This window comes from Diadema antillarum, unplaced genomic scaffold (assembly GCF_040938485.1).
Source record: "Diadema antillarum isolate AM-2024a unplaced genomic scaffold, OU_Dant_1.0 seq00000015_RagTag, whole genome shotgun sequence".
Classification (NCBI taxonomy): domain Eukaryota; kingdom Metazoa; phylum Echinodermata; class Echinoidea; order Diadematoida; family Diadematidae; genus Diadema; species Diadema antillarum.
In genome coordinates, this window is record NW_027271135.1 from 2,139,902 (window position 1) to 2,158,018 (window position 18,117).

At 38.3% G+C, this 18,117-nt stretch overlaps 1 pseudogene; it reads right to left on the reverse strand.

Annotated features, from left to right (window-relative positions):
• Positions 1-7,575: 7,575 nt before the first annotated feature.
• The window catches only part of LOC139725125 (uncharacterized), a 48,204-nt pseudogene continuing 37,662 nt past the window's right edge, over positions 7,576-18,117 (reverse strand).

Consider the following 18,117-nt stretch of genomic DNA (forward strand, 5'->3'; position numbering starts at 1 on the left):
AGGCTCTGAAGTACAGGGTCTATTCAAAGTGTTTAAACTTTACCAAACCGTGCTGGCTGTGCGATGAATGGGACAAAAAGCAGGATGTAAACCACCGGAGTAACAACAATGAAGGGATTATCAGATTAAGATGAAATTGCGCTTGTCTCATAAACTCACTCTGTCAATGATCAATGCCAACTTTCTAAGCAGTGGCATCATCCCTTCAAACGTTATTAGAGTTGAAAGTGAAGAGTGTGCAATCTTATTAAGAAATGAAAAGGGGACTCTAAAGACACACCTAATCACACTACTCTACAAAAAAAAAAAAAAAGGTTCGAGATAAAATACCAAAAAAAAAAATACTTTCCTGCCCGTTTTATGATCACAAATTTTAGCACAATGTAGAAGAAGACGACTCTTGCTCTTTCAGGAAGTATAAAAAAGTTAAGATCGGGTAAGTTGATTCATTTCACCTTTTTTCAGTCCTTGCACAAAATCAGTTTGTGCGACTTTCTGTTGGTTTTGTGATGCACGGTCACATATATATGTATGTTTTATCATTTATATATATATATACTTTTTTTGGGGGGGGGGGGGTGGGGTAGCTCTTCATACCTTGAGAAGTCCCATTTCTAAGAAGGCGACTGTCGAACAACCAAGCAGTATGAACCATCTGAATCTTCCCTCCAAGAAATTTCGATCCATTTTCTGTTAAAGGACTTAAAATGAGCAAACGTCTTTCACTTGTGCAGATTCATAATAAAATCAATAATCGTGTAATCATTTTGTCATCATTGACGATCAAAATGGTCAAATTTCGAAGGCTGCAAAGTCAAACACTTACAGAAAATAACAACAAAAACTGTTTCAACCTAATGATCAGGTCGAAGGCATTTGAACTCTACCAATACGATTTTACTATCCACATGCTTTGTAAATACCTCAGTAGAATCATGCAAAAACAGAATAACAAGAATGAAAAATGGATACTTTACCCGATATTCTGTAAGTGCATGAATGCTGACCAGCAGCCTGCGAATGAGGACTTGGCTGTGGAGCTGTTGGAAGATGGTATCATCACATCACAAGAATTAAAGCTTCACCCGAACTTATTAACACGACAGATAAGCCCGTTTGTTGTGATCCAAGGTGCAATAATGGCGACCCTTGCAGATTTTATACACTACACTTGGGCATGCAACGAATCAGTTCTTGTTAAAACGCTGGATTAGGACTAACAAACGCTTGAACCACGGGAGGTCCACCTCCCTGCTTGAACTCGACCCGAAAACCCGGTAAAAAGTCTCTTACCTCCCAGGTCTCTTATATGTACTGACATCGTTTGTAGTTGTGCATTGGGGCCTTGCCTTCGCAGACTGAGAGACCTTTGAAGCACAATTTGCTTCTATACAAAAGCGTTTATACCAGGCCTGAGAGGTTCTGGCGTATGCACTTATGGGCTTGAGTTGACATCAATACTTCTCTTTTCTGACGGGAGCAGCCCTGAAGAAAACAGTGCTATCAAAATCACCCAAGGCATTTTTTTTTTTTTTTTGAATAACCAGAACCTCGAACAATGGCCTGGTATATTTGCTTTGTATCCCTCCCAATGAATGTTAAGGGTAACAGCAAAGAAAAGTGAGTAATTGTGCCGATCTAGATAGACTTCTCTGATTTCGACACACGAAATTGCAAGTACAAGTGTGTGCATTACTGACTTTTCTTTATTGGCTTTAGACGCCATGCGTGTGGTGGAAAAATCTAGAGTTCTATGACAACACACGTTGTGAGAAGAGTGGTGCACAAGTGCTTTGCAATTATGGCTAAGCCAGCTGGATTTATTTTTCATCATTTTTAGCTTTTTTTTCAGGATAGTTGGACCAATCAAAGAACGGATTAAGAACTTTGTGCTGGATATGAAAGGCAATGTTTCGTAGCAAAGACTGTACCAGACAATTATGATAATAAAAACATGATAATATACGAGAGTAACAAAAGTAAACATTTATGAGAATAATGATAACAACAGCAAAAATAATAATAGCCTCATATAAAGCGCTATTTCTACCTGAAGAATAAAAGCCATACTGTGGAATAAATATTACTTATGTTACGTTACCAAAACTCTAATTATACTAGATAAAGAATGAGAACAATAAGCAATTAATCAATCAAACAATATACACATCATTGATAACCATATACATTTAAGTGGTTGTCAAGGCAAATTGATTTAAACGTTAGGTTTTGAAGTATGAGGTTTGTGTTTTGATTTTGTTAGTATCGACAGGAGTGCTTGTCGTAGAGATATTGGAAGGTTGTTCAAACGTTATGACCCCGTGCATTCACGGGGATGTTCTCTCCCCATGCCCTAAAGCTAGCTGCCCTTGTTCCAAAGAGAATTCTGCCAACAAGGAAACAGTAACTATTCAGTTCTACACTTTCAAAAAAAGAAAAGCAATTACGTACTCTAACCTCCTTCATGCGTATTAGTTATTTTCCTGGAAAATTGTGCTTTGGAATCCATAAATTGTTCTTTTTTATAATGTATTATTTCAAGGTTTTATTCATCTATTTTTTTTTTCTTTGATTGGCATTATTTTTTTTTTTTACAAAGGCAGGAACGACAAAATGTTTTATTTATCACACTGCAAGAAAACAATAGATGTCATAGACGGGAGTCTTTAAGAAACGATTTTATACTTTAATCATGTAAGTATTCAGGGCTACGAGGAGATGAAGACTCACCATTGAGTAAATATCAGTAGGTGCATTGTGGTGTATAAAAAGAAGTCATTGTACGAAACGCTGATAAGGCCCTGCCATTATCATTACCCCAGCAATGCCTGGTACCCATTTATACACCCGGGTCGAAAGGGACACAGTGGGTAAAAACATCCTGTCCAGAGCACCGGGCGGGAATCGAACACGGGTCCTCCGATCGCGAGTCAAGAGTATTATCCAGCGTTTCAGAATTTATTGTAATTGGGTTGCGGAATGATATGTTTTTCAAAATTTACAACACCTTGCAATGAACAAGGAGGGTGACATGGTAACCTCACCGTAAGAATGCATGAGTTGGGGCTCAAGGAAGCAGAACAAAAAAGATGGGATGCATACATTCTACATAGGTGAATTTGTTAAGCAAGTGGTATTGTAATGGGATTACACTGCTACTTTACTGAAACATGTGAGGCTCCTATTGTCATCAACACTGTTCAGTGTAATTTGTTTAAGATTTTCAGAGTATTGTTTCTCTGCTCAGGAACCAAAATAAATTCCCTAAATCTGTACATGGAACTCTTGATTTATGTACTAAATCATATGGAATTATGAAAATCGTCTGGAATTCCCCTTTAATTTTTTCTTTTGCCTTTATTTAAACACAACAGAACAAAGACCAACTCCACAACTGCAGGAGTCTGCTTCCCCTAATGACATGTAACTGAACACTCCACACATTCGCATATCCAAGGATATTTTACGAGAACACCCAAACACCAGTTATCATTATTTTTCGTTATCTTTGGATATTCTCACTTCTCACTGCAGATGGGAGATTGATATGCATGTATTTATTAAACGGTGATTGTGAGCACGACAATGTCTGATAACTTCTGATAACTTTCAGTCGTGTGGGCTGCAGTCTCCAATTCTATTGTCTACTATAAACATGCTGACAAAAAGATGAGTCATCGAGGTAATCAGAGGCACATTGACACCGACTATATTGTTTGCTTTGTATAATGCTTTCTTTATTACAAATAGGCACCTTTCAAAGAAAAGTAACACACTGAAGGGGTATGTAGGACAGTGATCTGTCACAGTAATAACGTCAACTGACGCCTGATGATAACACATTATAGCGTCTCTATACTTTGATCATTCACATACTATCACCTTTGTCAGTGCATTACACTCTTCACATTTTGTCTTAGTTTGCATGATTTCAATCCACCTGTACAAAATAAATAGATATAATGACCTATAATATGATATAATGTATTCTTTTGATTATACTCTCTAAAAAAAATCGAGTGAAAATTTTCACTCTAAAAAGAGTGAATACAAAAAAGAGTGAATTTCGAGTGAAATTGGAGTGAATTTTGAGTGAAAATGCTCATTTTCACTCATTTTGGAGTGACGTCAGGGATCACTCCAAAATCGTCGTGATCCCTGACGTCACTCCAAAATGAGTGAAAATGAGCATTTTCACTCAAAATTCACTCCAATTTCACTCGAAATTCACTCTTTTTTGTATTCACTCTTTTTAGAGTGAAAATTTTCACTCGATCTTTTTAGAGAGTAATTTTGTCACATCGGTGCTATTCTTTCCTGCGCGTATAACCAACAATCGTGGACAAAACATTTTTTTTTTTTCAACTTTCAACGTGGCAGCGTCCAATACCATCAAAGATCGATTTACATAATTTTGTGAGACATCAGTGTTTTATCATTTTACATCAAAGGAATAGCGAATATCCAACGAAATAGTAAGGCACAAATATTGTTCACACTTTCTTTCCGTAGTTGAGATAGTAATATAAAGTTTTCATTGCTCTTCAGAGGAAAGACTAGAGTATACATGAATCACACAGGTGAAAGACGAAGCGAAAGACAAGGAAAATATGAGATTTTAAATCTCCATGAACTGTATAAAATACTTGTGTCTCAATTGTAGGAATTATGTACAACACTCTGAAAAAAAATATTTGAACAGATCGTACGACCAGTTGAATACATTTCTTTCTTTTTTTTTGAATCCATCAAGCTCTTAGACAAAGGCCTCCCTTCTCGTATAATCAGAGCTAATAATATGAAATAACATCACATACTTACAAGATATTCTATTTTTATCGTCAAATTTACAGGGTAGGTATACTATACAGCTAGGAGCCTATATACTTGTGTAAAAGGTTTATTACAAGAGGAAAGAGTATAAGAGAAAATGGAAAGCTAGGAATTACCATGCAAATTATAGCTTTTTTTTTCAGTTTCTTCAGCTCCTATACCTTTTTTTTAGGCTTAAGCTCACGATATGTATTCACATTGTAATTTATGCCTGTTGTGTTAAAAATAACAACATCAACAGAAAACTGTAATTCCAAATATTTACAACTATACGGTGAAATATCTTTAGAAAAAAAAAACCAAACAAACAACAAACATACAAACATGTAGCGATATATGGCACGGTATACAAAATCCTTACATTATTCCCCAAAGCTTCAGAACCTCTTTTCATACTACAAACTTTTGTATATGACATGAGTTGAGAATAAACAATCAATCTGATGCAGTACAGTGAGTTATTCTTGGGCATAAAAAAAAAAGACTTTTCCAAGAAATAGGAAGACACGTAAGGCGTAAGACACGGTCTGGGTAACTAGTTTTGTGTTTCCGATACTTCGGAGGGCTACCAAACGTATACTATACTTATGTTTACTGCATACATAACCAGGTATCATGTAACCAGTTATTGATCAACTTTCTAAACAAACAAGTATTATGTACAATGTAAAAATTACAAAATTATATGGACGTAAGAAGGAATATGCAAAGTTCTAAGACAAATTTCCATAATTATTATCATCATCATCATCTAAATGGTTTCGAAAGAGAATAGTATGTATTGCACTAGAAAAATGAACATAATTTAACTACATTAAAAAAAAAGTAAATAGAACCAAAATAAAAAACCATAATGTAAAAACAAGAAGATTGAGTTTTTATTATAAACAAAAACAACAAATCATTGTAATAATTGCGTAAGAATCCAATGGGCCAGCCATGTTTCTTTTGTACACATTTTTTTTTCAAATTATAAATGTATTACACCACATGATTACAGGTATAGAGGTGTTTCATTTTTCCCCATTTTTTTTTTTCAGATTGAAAGAAACCCCAACAACTTGCAAATATGGCGAAACCTTATAGGGAGGTGTACATTTGCATACCTGAAGTACGATCCGAAATTTAAATGTTATGAACTTAAAATTATTGTTTTGCCTTGAATCAACATGAAACTGAAAATGCATATTACTCGAGAGATACAGATTTTAAAAATACAATATGTTTTCTATGGAAATATAAATTTTTTCTATGAGTTACAAGAAACAAATAAACACGTGAAAAAATTCACTATTCTCCCCTGAGCAGAAACCCACTAGTAATCCGCTTGCTTTGCCGTTACATTGTTTCCGTAGTCTACTTGCACTCCGATTTACATTCTGCAAAAGAGCTGCATGAACACACAGTTGGGCTTGCACGGCTTCAATCTTTGCTTAACTTCTTGCCAATAATATCATTGCTTCTAGTGGATCCAACATTATTTAACAGAGCTCAGAATCTTTTCGTAAAAGCAAGTTAAATGGCGAAGGGCCTACGGTGTTTTTTGTACTGTGTGCATCAATTGGATAGATTAAGTCTGTGTTCTAGATCTGCAGTTTTTAATAGGCGTTGCAATACATTGTACAGAAAAGACATCAATGCAAGAGACAGACACAATGTTAGTCAGAAAGGCTGATTTGGCAATTCGCATTTCGTTTCACATCAAAACGAGTGGCATAGTCGTAAGAATACTCGGCAGTGGATTAACAAAATTCGACAATCTCATACATACAATGTAGCACCAGCCGGTGCGAACATGTAGTACCGATGAGACTTTAAAAACGTTTCTACGGCAAACAAGACAAAAGCCTGAAGGTTCCTGCCCACTACATCAAACTTGTTTGAAAATAACTATCCGTCAAAACTTGCACTGCAGCAAGGGAACATGTTTTCATTCATGAATAAAAGGCAACGTTTGTAGAGGGTCTTCGATAAAATGCCTTTTTCTTTTTCTCCTATTCCCTATAAGTCATCTACCTTATCTGATCAATAGTACGATAGTTCTAATATTGAAAATAGACTAAGAAATGCCACGACAGCATGTTATACAAAGATGTGATTGTCATTGTTGGCGGTACATTTGCCTATTCTATTTAACTACATCAAAGAGTTAGATATGTTCATTTGTCGCACAACATAAAACCACTCTTGATGGACATAGCACAAACAAAATAGTTGTCACATAAAAACAGGTCAATAAATATTTAGAAAAAGGAACATACATAGAGAAGATAGTATAAACGTACAATTCATATGTAAGCTGTGACAGTTCTAGATTGTCTCTTCTAACACTGCCCTAATGTCCTTGTGGGTAAAACCATCCATCACATGATTGAATGATAGGACGTCCAAGTACAAATCGTACTATAATAACTGAAATGCACATTACTAAGTATTTTTGAACTCTCACGTTAAACACTAATTTTGACGAATAGGGTGCTTTAACTTGAATCACGTCCAGGCAACATTGGATCAACATATTGCCATCACACTAAGAGTTGACGTTCGTAGGTTGCCGCTTTGAAATTAGCCATTAGATCATTGTACAGCAGTATTTGAGTTGAAGTACGTGTGATGCGCACGGAAAAAATGACTCTTCTTGTTTAAGATTGATTTCAGTAAATACATTTTCGAATAAAGAGAGAAAAAGAGACAAAGAGACAAAAGACAAAGAAAGAAAGAAAGAAAGAAAGAAAGAAAGAAAGAAAGAGAGTGATGGAGGGGAGAGAATACGAAAAGCACTGAATAAAACCTCCATATCAAAAACAAGCACACTTATTAAATCAAATAAACTTATGTATATCATTGTGACATCATAACGGAGGTACGTCTAGATTTAAAGAGAGCTCAGAGTGTCCATGTATTACTTTGTCTGGTAAAGTGGTGGTAGTAGGAGCACTCGCGGTGCACCTGTAAAATCCCGTTCACCGTGTTATCAATCCACATGATTTCACACAAATTCGTCAAATAGGGCGCTGTCTATGAAAATAAAGTCACTATGTTGCTTGCTTGTCTTTTAGCTGATGGACTGCTGGATGAAACCCAGGTAGGACGAAACCCTGGTGTACACGCCGGGGTAGCCCGGGTCGCCGCACCCTTGGTTTCCGTAACTTGTGATCCCTACCAGGTGCCATCGACCGTCATCTCCTTCGCACGCCAACGGACCACCGCTGTCACCCTGGGTGGATCAAAATATTTAGCAAAGGCAAACAAAATGAGATGATAAATACAGATAGATACAGATATAAATAAATAGCTTGACTGGTAGATTGGAAAATAGATAGATAGATGGATGGGTAGTTAGATGGATGGCTGGATAATACATGGGAGAGAGAGAAATAAGGGATGGTAGATAGACAAATTAGTATGTCAGACAAAGGGAGAATGCGTATATATGAATGGGTGCACGTATTGTGTTCGTGTGTGTGTGGGCAAGGTAAGGAGATATTGAAGGAGAAATAGATGTATCATAGTTTTATGACTTTGATAAGGAATATAGCTATGTAATGATGGTCATAATCTTTTTTTTATATTGATTCATAAATTTTCAATCATTTCACTTATATCATTGTTCTAAAAATCGTTTTGACCATTTCAACTAAACGCAGCGAGCTGTCCTAGCTCAGCAGATATGAACAATTATTCGTTCCCTGGCAGCAGCAGGTGTTTTCGTAGAAAAGGCGCTTCATCGTCATTGACTAATCCTTCTTTTCAGATAAAGGCCTCAAGTCCCGTAGCTGGTTTGTGTTCAAGAATTAATTGCTTTATAATCAATTACTTGAGAACAAATTATAATCCACTCCTTTTTAACATTAACATCCCCTTCATCATCATCATCATCACTACCATAATCATCATCTTCATCACCGCTGGAGCAATCATCATCCTCATCAGCACAACCATAATTATTATTATTATCATCATCATCATCATCATCATCTCAACCATCGTTATCATTAATACCCATCATCCTAACATTATCACCTTTTTCACCTTCACCACCGTCACCACAATCAAAGACACCATCCTCACAATCGTCATCATCAAACAGGGTCAACATTATTTTTTTTTTCAAGCAGCGATGGTTTCCGCAGCCATACCTGACATGCATCGTAGCCGCCGCCCCGGTAACGGCGCAAATCTTGGATGGGATGATGTTCTCATAGTTTCGGCTACATTCATCGTTCTCCATGAGTGGTAGTAGGACTTTGAGCAGTTCGTTGTTCGTCGTGCCAGCTGTTGTGAAAGACAACCAGAGTCATAACTTAGGGGGGAATTATAGTGAATTCTACCTAATTCGCTTGGAGTTAATAGGGATATGCAAATAAGCAATCAATATTTCCAGTTTTCGCCTAGACAGCTAGAGACAGCTGTTTCTTCTTCATGACAAGCTACAGAATACTATCTGACTATGTTCGTCTGTATGAAAAGCATAGCAAGTTACGGTGTAGAAAAGCAAGTGGCCATTAACCATCAAGAGATAGAGGAATATTGGTGAAGTATTATCGTCATCCTAACGTCATTGAATTAACACCTGTGATATTTACTCGGTGTTCTTTGCTACAAGACAATTATAAAACATCTTCGCTGTGTTAATCAATTCTGCTCCAAAATCAACCATATTTCCAGGAATATTATCTATGCAACAGAAAAGCAGGATCTTTAATCATCTCTTCAGAGAGTTACCAACGTAAGGATCTGCTAGAATTGCCGCTCTTACAAGGTTTTTGAAATTCTTCAAAACGAAAACAAAACAAAAACAAAAGTAAACTAAACTAAACTAAACTAAACTAAACTAAACAAAACAAAACTAAACTAAACCAAACTTATCTAAGCTAAACGTACTAAACAAAGCAGTCAATAAAAACAATAGGTTATGAACAACGAAGGAGTTCTTGTGGGTGTTACATTGAAACTCAGTGCGTACCTTCGTAGACGGTGGCCCCCAACCGGCGGCGTAGCATCTTCTGTAGGCCATGGTCTCACTCACGTTTGGCATCGGTAGGCAAATGGGCCGGACGTACTCCGAGAAGACGATGGGGGCGCTAAACTCGATGAGACTGATGTCGTCACCCTCGAAAGTCGACACGTATTGGGGATGGTCCCGAATTCGAGCGATCGTCGGGAAGCGGTGTAGTTGCTGGCCACGTCGATCTTGAGATCGCCGAAAACTATTTCGTCATATTCACCACTGAAGGATCGAAAGAAAACCCAATGGCATATGGTAGTACTAGGCATTTCAAATGGGATTGAACATTCACACATTAACTGTGTGTTGCCAATATGACAATAAGTTACTAACTTATTTCTCCGCAGGGATATGGGGGGGGGGGGGGGATGAGGAGGAATAAGTTGATAGATGACCTATGTGAGCAATGATGCAATCAGTCTTATAATATGAAATATATGAGTATATGAATATAAAAAACGACCCAAGTCCATGGAAGACCATTTCGAGTAAACTTTAAAAAACTTCATATCTTTTTAATTTGTCCAATAATTATTCTATTTAACTGTGATGGAAGGCAACATTGTATATACAAATTAGAACATATATTATCAAGACAACTAACATTTACATTAATTGTGGAGAGGTCATTTTGTGCGATGGACTTGGGTCGTTCTTTGATTCATAAGGACTTGGGTCGTTCTTTGATTCATATACATGATATTCTGCTATAGAGATGAGAGAAGGACGAGAGAGGGCGCTATAATATGAATGTAAGAATGACCCAAGTCCTTCATTCTTACATTCATATAAAATTTAACTCATTTATTTCAGGCACTTCCGGGGGTAATTATGATTTATCATTTACACACAAGATGAGTCCATGCATAAGCTACAATTTCCCATGTCAAACTGAATTTGGCCAAAAATTGGACTTGGGTCTGCTAGTTCACGAACTTAAACGAGTGGCTTTGATGGTCAGTATACTAGTGATCACTCTAAGAATAGCCATATACATAATTCCAGGCTAATGAATGACATATTTCATTATATTATTATAATTGTGTCGACTCGTAGGGGCGAGCCTCTTGCAAACGGAAGAACAAGAAAATAAAAACACTAAAAGTAGTAATATTGTACGCACGTGCAATGAGCTGCAGTGATGGCCCAACGCTCATTTACCAGCGTGGCGCCGCAAATGTGATCGCCCTGATTTCGCAGCGATCCGAGCCAGGGGAACTCTCCCGCCTGGGCGTGTGTGCCGCCGATGATACGAGCTTGGAAGTCGCCGTCGCCGTCGTAGGCAGGTCTTGTGCCGCAGATCGATGTGTTGAATAAATCTAATCAAATAAGAGAGGGCAGGACGATTTAATTACTTTTCCAAATCAGATTGAAAGATGGTATATATTGTTGTGTTTACCATGCCGGCCGGAGTGGTGATGCTACACACTGTTTGATGGTGGAATGTGAAGATGGTAATCACTGTGATACTGTCAATCATGGTTATTATCTATTTTCTCTCTTCATATTTTCAGAGCAAATGGGTTAGATCATTCTCCTCCATCACATTTTTTTCTTTACAATTGATATCTGATATCAGGGGGCATTTCATGAAGCGTTTTGGTTGGAAATTTTTCTGACAAATTGTTAAAAGCTACTGGAATCCTTGCATCTGATTGGCTGAGAGCAAATTTGTCCGACAACTTTGTCGGACAAAATGCTTCATGAAATGCCCCCCAGATGATGGGTGTCGCACATATGTATAAACGGATAATTTTGCTACTAAAACTGAGGATGTCGATTTCGATTTTGAGGAAGAAGATGTTATTAAGGGCAACTGATCTTGAATATCTATATACATGTAATTTACAATCATCGTTACATCATATCATATCGATGACAATGATTATGATGGTGGTAACGAGATATGATGATGATTATCATGGCAACAACGATAATAATTACACTAAAGAATATAATATAAAGGTTGAAGATAATGACAATGGCGATCATAAACATGGACCTGTGAACTTAGGGGGAACTTCTTCGGTGACAGAAATTTTGTTTTGATTTGTTTTGTTATTGTTTTTTTTTTCACAAGCATGTTTTTAGCTACATTGATTTTACATAGCTGCATCCACGAGGGACCACACTAATAAAACATCTGGTGTTGGAACAAGATATGTACTCAAGATGTACTCATTAGTTATCGAAATACTGCATCATTCGGTCACTGGACAGTGATAACAGTAATAATGATGAAGATGGCGATAGTAACTAGGATGATGGCGATTATAATGACGGTGATGATGATGATGATGGTTACACCTACAATAACAATGTCCAGTTTTTAAGTGATCTTTTTCGTTATCAGTATTCTTACTAAAATGTTTATTTGTTATTGTTACATTTGAACATACCTCCACCTCTAGCTTCACAGAGAACAGTGCCGTCGACCGTTTCTACGACCGTATCGCCCGAGCATCCGTCGACCACGTCCTGGAGTGCCTCGCACCCACCACCAAGCACATCGTCACAAACAGACAAGCACACAGTCCGGGTGTTGCCGTAGTACGGGCATTCCGGAAAAGCCGCCGCGCACGCCAGAAACCTAGCGGATGCGTGACAATTGAAGCTCGGGGTGACGTCGGCGTAGTACTGGATAGCTTCGGCCTCTGATGCAAACCGTGCATTTGGAAAGATGGTGATGTTCCATGGCAGTATGTTTGAACACTCTGAAGGAACTGACGAGCATGTGGCTGAGAGAAAGAATGAAACAAATTACAAGAAAGAGATAAACATCCATTTAACGTTTCAACCTCCTTAGTGGTGTCTGGCTAAAATGTTCGCTAAATTCTTCTTTTAGTATCCTTTTGTGTTTCGCTCAGCTGTTTTATGCTCTAGTTTCACCGAAAACATATAACTCTTTATCATAGACACAACCACGGATAATGTAAATCGGAAATATCAAAGTGATACTGAGTTCAAAGGCTGATCTAGAATTTGATATTCAAATTGACCCGCAAAAGTTTGACCCATAACGACGTAACATTTAATGAAAAGACAGCAAATAGCCTAGGGATGAAAATTGAAATGCATGAGTATTATATTTCTTGTTGTTGTCTTCAAGAATAATGTTCAACTAAGATCAACATTTTACAAGTAGTCCGTATTAGCAACATTTGTTCCTTTGGAAATTAATGTAAGACCGTAAAATTTTCTTCTACCTATTAATTAATTGGTCAATGTGAGATTGAAGCACAGTCATTTTGTGTGCGATTCTGTTTGCTTGTTTCATCTTCGATTGATGGCTAAAATTAATAGTCCTGAACTGCACTAGATAGTCTTCCATGGGCCAGTTGAATATGAGGAGGGCCACTAGATCGTCAAGTAATGCACCCTGCTCTTTACGGTGAATACATGAATGAATAATTAAAGCGGGATCTTTTACGTGCATGAGTTGTGACTCTCTCACACATGGAACCTCCATTTAATGTCCTATCCGAGGGACAGAGTGGTTTGCCTCTAGGATGGGCTGTCTACACGCAGCATTGCTCAATGGGACTCGGAAATCGAACTCGGGTCCTTTGGATTTGGAGGCAGACGCTCTACCGTCTGAGCCAAATCACTGCCCTTCTACGAGGGCGTCAAACAAACACACAAACAAACAAACAACAAACAAACAACAAATAAACCGCTGGAAGTTCGACTTACGACACAATTCTTCGTCCGTAAAGTCGATGCAGTCTATCAGACCGTTACACTCTACGCTGGCAGGTCGGCACTGTCCGTTGCTACACGAAAACTCGTCATCTGCGCATCCTGTATTATAAAGGCAATCATGTGTATTTATACCAGCGTCATGTGTGTTTAAAAAATATACGGGGTGGTAGACATTGTGGGGAGAGAAGGAGAGAGAAAAAAGAGGGAGAGGGAGAGAGCGGAGAGAGCGAAAGAGACGAAGAGAAGAGGCTGAAAAGAGAGGGAGAAAATTGAGACACACAGAGCAAGATAGATTGACAGGTAAAGAGATAGAAGAACAGAAATGAAAAGTACTTATAGAGAGGGTATAATGAGAGTTAACCGACTCTGATCTAGAAAGATAATTAAAGCAAAAGTATGTGCTTTATAACATCTGACACCGATCACTATTTTCCTTCTGCAGTAAAAGTAATGAAACCACTTTCCTAATTAATTCCTCCCTCATGTCTTTTCTTACAGAAGCACGTATCATAAATGTCTAAATGTCTATGTCTATTCTATAAAGGAGATAGTGGATTGAATCGAAATAATTGAATCCATTCGTCCTTTCAAACAAACACTTTGAATTTGTAATAATGATCATGTTCACGGCCACGGGAACTTTTTAATGTTTTTTTTTTTCTGAGTCAAGTCGATAATAATTATATATCTACACCAAAATTTGGAGAAAGATGTTGACGATATCTACCTGAAGTATCTTTAGCCTCTATTTCCATCCAGAAACCAAAGTAGGCCTGAATCTCGTCGGATTCGAAAACTATGGTGATCTCGTTTCCCGTTGACACGATGACCTGGTTAGCCACCAACCCTGTCAGAGTAGCGAGGAGGTTCTCCCGCCCATGGCCTTCGTAGATGCGGACAAAGTCGTAGTCCCCCTCCACGTCGAACTGGCGCAGTGCAACGAGAACGCCCTGGCCTGCCGGCGCCGTCAGGTACAGTGTGGCGTCGATGAGGCTCCCGTACCTACCGGGGAAGTTTTCGCTGAACAAGCTGAGGAATGGTGACGTGATGCTCACGTGTTGAGAACCGATTCCTCCAAGTTCTGAAACAGTCGAGGGATTTGTACAAAAGAGTATCATTGCAAGACAGAGATTCCTTTGCATGTCGATGAACAAAAGCAGGTATAGATGATCGACGCCATTCATTTTCGATGCTTTGCATAAAGTCCAGTCGTTCTAATCAAACAACAGATAGTAAAATTTGCCCAATATTATGTCAACCTGAATCTCCACACCATCAACAGAATTATGATAATTTTGGAGAAGCGTTGGTATGCTTTGTTTTAAAGAGTGCTTATATTATCAAAGATTGTAGCAGAAAAAAAAAATGTGTTTCTTAAACAGATTGATAACATAACTGATGGCTTAAAGATAAAAAATTAGAGACAAAGGGAAGTGAAAGAGAGGACCGGAATAGAATACAGGAAATGTTAACAACAAGGGACAAATTGAATGATTTCATAGCATCTCATGCAGTGGGTGATTTTTCCTGATTTTCATTAATTGGTCCATTTTAATTTGGATATGGTATGTCGATCTTGCATGAAATTATTAGGGAAAAAACCAGGATTGCAGCGATTGAATACTAGTCAATGACTTCCCTTCCGTCAGCTCACCCCCCCCCCCCCCCCCCCGCCACATCACCAAGTTAACGAATTTACCATTACAAACTCAAACAGCGCCACCTCTGCATGGTCACTCACCGATGCGAGCCGGACAGCCCGGGTCGAAGTCTGGCAGGACGCAGTGTGGGAGAATATCACAGAGGTTCTCCGCTGATACACACACCTGATCACCGCACCTCATGGCCGAGTCCGCACACTGCCCCAGAGTGTCTGGAACAAGAAGAACAATGAATGAATACATTGAAATTAATAAACGAATGAATGAGTCAACCAATCAATCAATAAAAGGAATAAAAATGTCGAAGTTGTTCTGAGTGAAGTAATAAAATATACAAAAAGTTTGAGCGGCAACGCAGAGTCAATGGTTGCATGGAATAACGAACGAAAGCTTATTTCCAGAGTAATGAGGACAGAAGATTAGGCAGTTTAATTTCCTGTTTCCATAATGCTTGCCATAGACCTCGTATTTTGCTGATGATAATACTGCATGTCACACTGTGTACTCAATTTTGCTGGACTTTATGCAATGGTCGTGACACTGTAAAATAGACTCCGTACGCTGGATAATCATTTCGGCTAAATTCGGGACCTGCACACCGATGTAAAGCTCGCGTCGTACAACCTTGTTCTTAAAGTTTAGAAAGTTCATTCAAAAGCAAGCAACCTTCGTAAGTGTTGTGTGTGTATGTATGTATGTATGTATGTATGTATGTTCTTGTATGTATGCATGATTTATGTATGTATGCGCGCGCGCGCGCGCGCGCGCGCGTGTGTGTGTGTGTGTGTGTGTGTGTGTGTGTGTGTTTTATTTTTAACTTGACCTTGAGAAAACAGATCCGCCGCGTGTATCATTAAGAACAACGTCTCCTGCAGATATTCGTATGCTTTCTCTAGTGCGTTGGTTATAAAGATATCATGTATGCCGCACAGGGCTCGACACTAACGGTGGCCCGGTGGCCCGGGGCCACCAAAACTGAAAGTCGGGCCACCAAATTTAAAAAAAAGGACAAATTTAGTGGCCCGCCTCGGGCCACCAAAATTTTTTGAAAAGTATGTCAATAAATTCGTAACTTTTTGCGAAGAAATTAGCAGTTAGATTTGTTTGAAGGATAGATGAGAAGGACTGAATGAGTGCCTGAGAGTGAGTGTTGCAAGTTTGTTGAAGTTTATTTATGAGTAGATAATTATGTCCAACTTCTAATTCTTACTATCATAAAACTTAAATATTTGACTCATTAAAAAGAAGAACTTTTAATGTTTTTTATAGTTGTTTTTTTTTTTTTTTTTTTAGGGACACCAAATTTTTCTCTCGGGCCACCAAAAATTTGAAATTTATGATTTTGGTGGCCCCATCGGGCCACCAAACAAAAAAGTTAGTGTCGAGCCATGCTGTATTGTCAAGTGGAACAATGTTTAAGGGATTGTTCTCTGTTTCATTTAACTTTGGAAATGTGTCAAATGCATAAACCTGTAAGAAAATTTCCCCATCCGTTGACCAATCTGACAAATAAAGCATTAATAATTGATTATTATATCTTTCACACGAGGTTGCAATATGTTTAGCCAATACGATTTTACTATCATTGTCATTCTTAAGAGGAAATGTAACAGTTCTTGTCACTTTACTTACAGCTTGATGGTACTGTGGAAACATTAGCCCTGAACCCGTCGGACACGAACGATCCATCTGTAACCATAGTGATCCAAAGCGAGGTCGACTGTGACACAATCTTATCTGGCACGAACGCGCTGCCATAGAGTCGCAAGAAAGGATTACTGCCGGCAACAGCGCCATCACCGATGAGAACGAAGTCATTGGCGTCGTGTGTTCGGAATTGAAGAAATTGAATATGGACCTGCGATAGTCAGATACATGGAAAATAAACAAGGACATTTTAGCAAAGTAAAAAAGAAAAAGAAAAAGGAGTCAACCTTTCACAACGAAAAGTGATGCTTGCCTTTTCATGATCTTCGTAACAACGATGCGAATTTGAAATTGTATAATCTCTGCTTTATTCTAATTAAACATAATACAGATGCTTGAACAAAATGTCTTATGCAATTTTTTTTTTGTTCTTTCCGTTTTCAACGCAGTATAACAATACATGTACTTTGTAGTTACGATTAATGTGTGCCTTCGACTGTCCAACAAATAGAATGGAAGAAAAACACGCAGAAACTACGGGAACCACCAACAAACGAAATAAAAATGAAACCACAATAATTCGGGCACTGATAGCAAACGTGGTAGGCAGTTATTATTCATTTCGCTTTCCGCTATTTCGCAAAAAAAAAAAAAACAACACAACACCTCCATCTCTTGTTTTTGTTCTTACGCACCTTTCGAGCAGAAGCAGCATGAAGTATCCAGGTGTAGTACACGTTGTTGTCATATACTGCCGGATATCCGAGAGAGGTTATTTCAATCACATCGCCTTCTGACAGCGTGACGTTTTCCTCACCAACGGCTGAAATGACAATAGGGTTTGATGATGCAATTTCAGCACAAATACACCATTCAGTTTGACACACGTAGTTTGTATACTTTAGATGCGAATAAAACATTGCATCTTGGCCGAAGAGAAGCCTATGAAAGGCTACACTTGAATCCTTCTGTGGATTTGATTTCCTTAGCTTTATCAAATAACTTCAGCTAAAATGAAGCTCAGTTCCGCCTTAAATATTACGAAATGAGGGCTCGTTTTCTTACGATAGTTGCATCCGAATTCGTCTTCGCCGTTGACGCAGTCGTTTACCATGTCGCAGATTGACGAGTTGTCGATACAGATGCCTTCGAAGCACAAGAACTGGTTGCATTCTGCAGTGGTGGACAGGTGAAAGAATCATCATAAAATAATTTGAAATCTTCAGTAGGACACGAAATGCGCGTTCAGCATCTTTGTATCTTGCC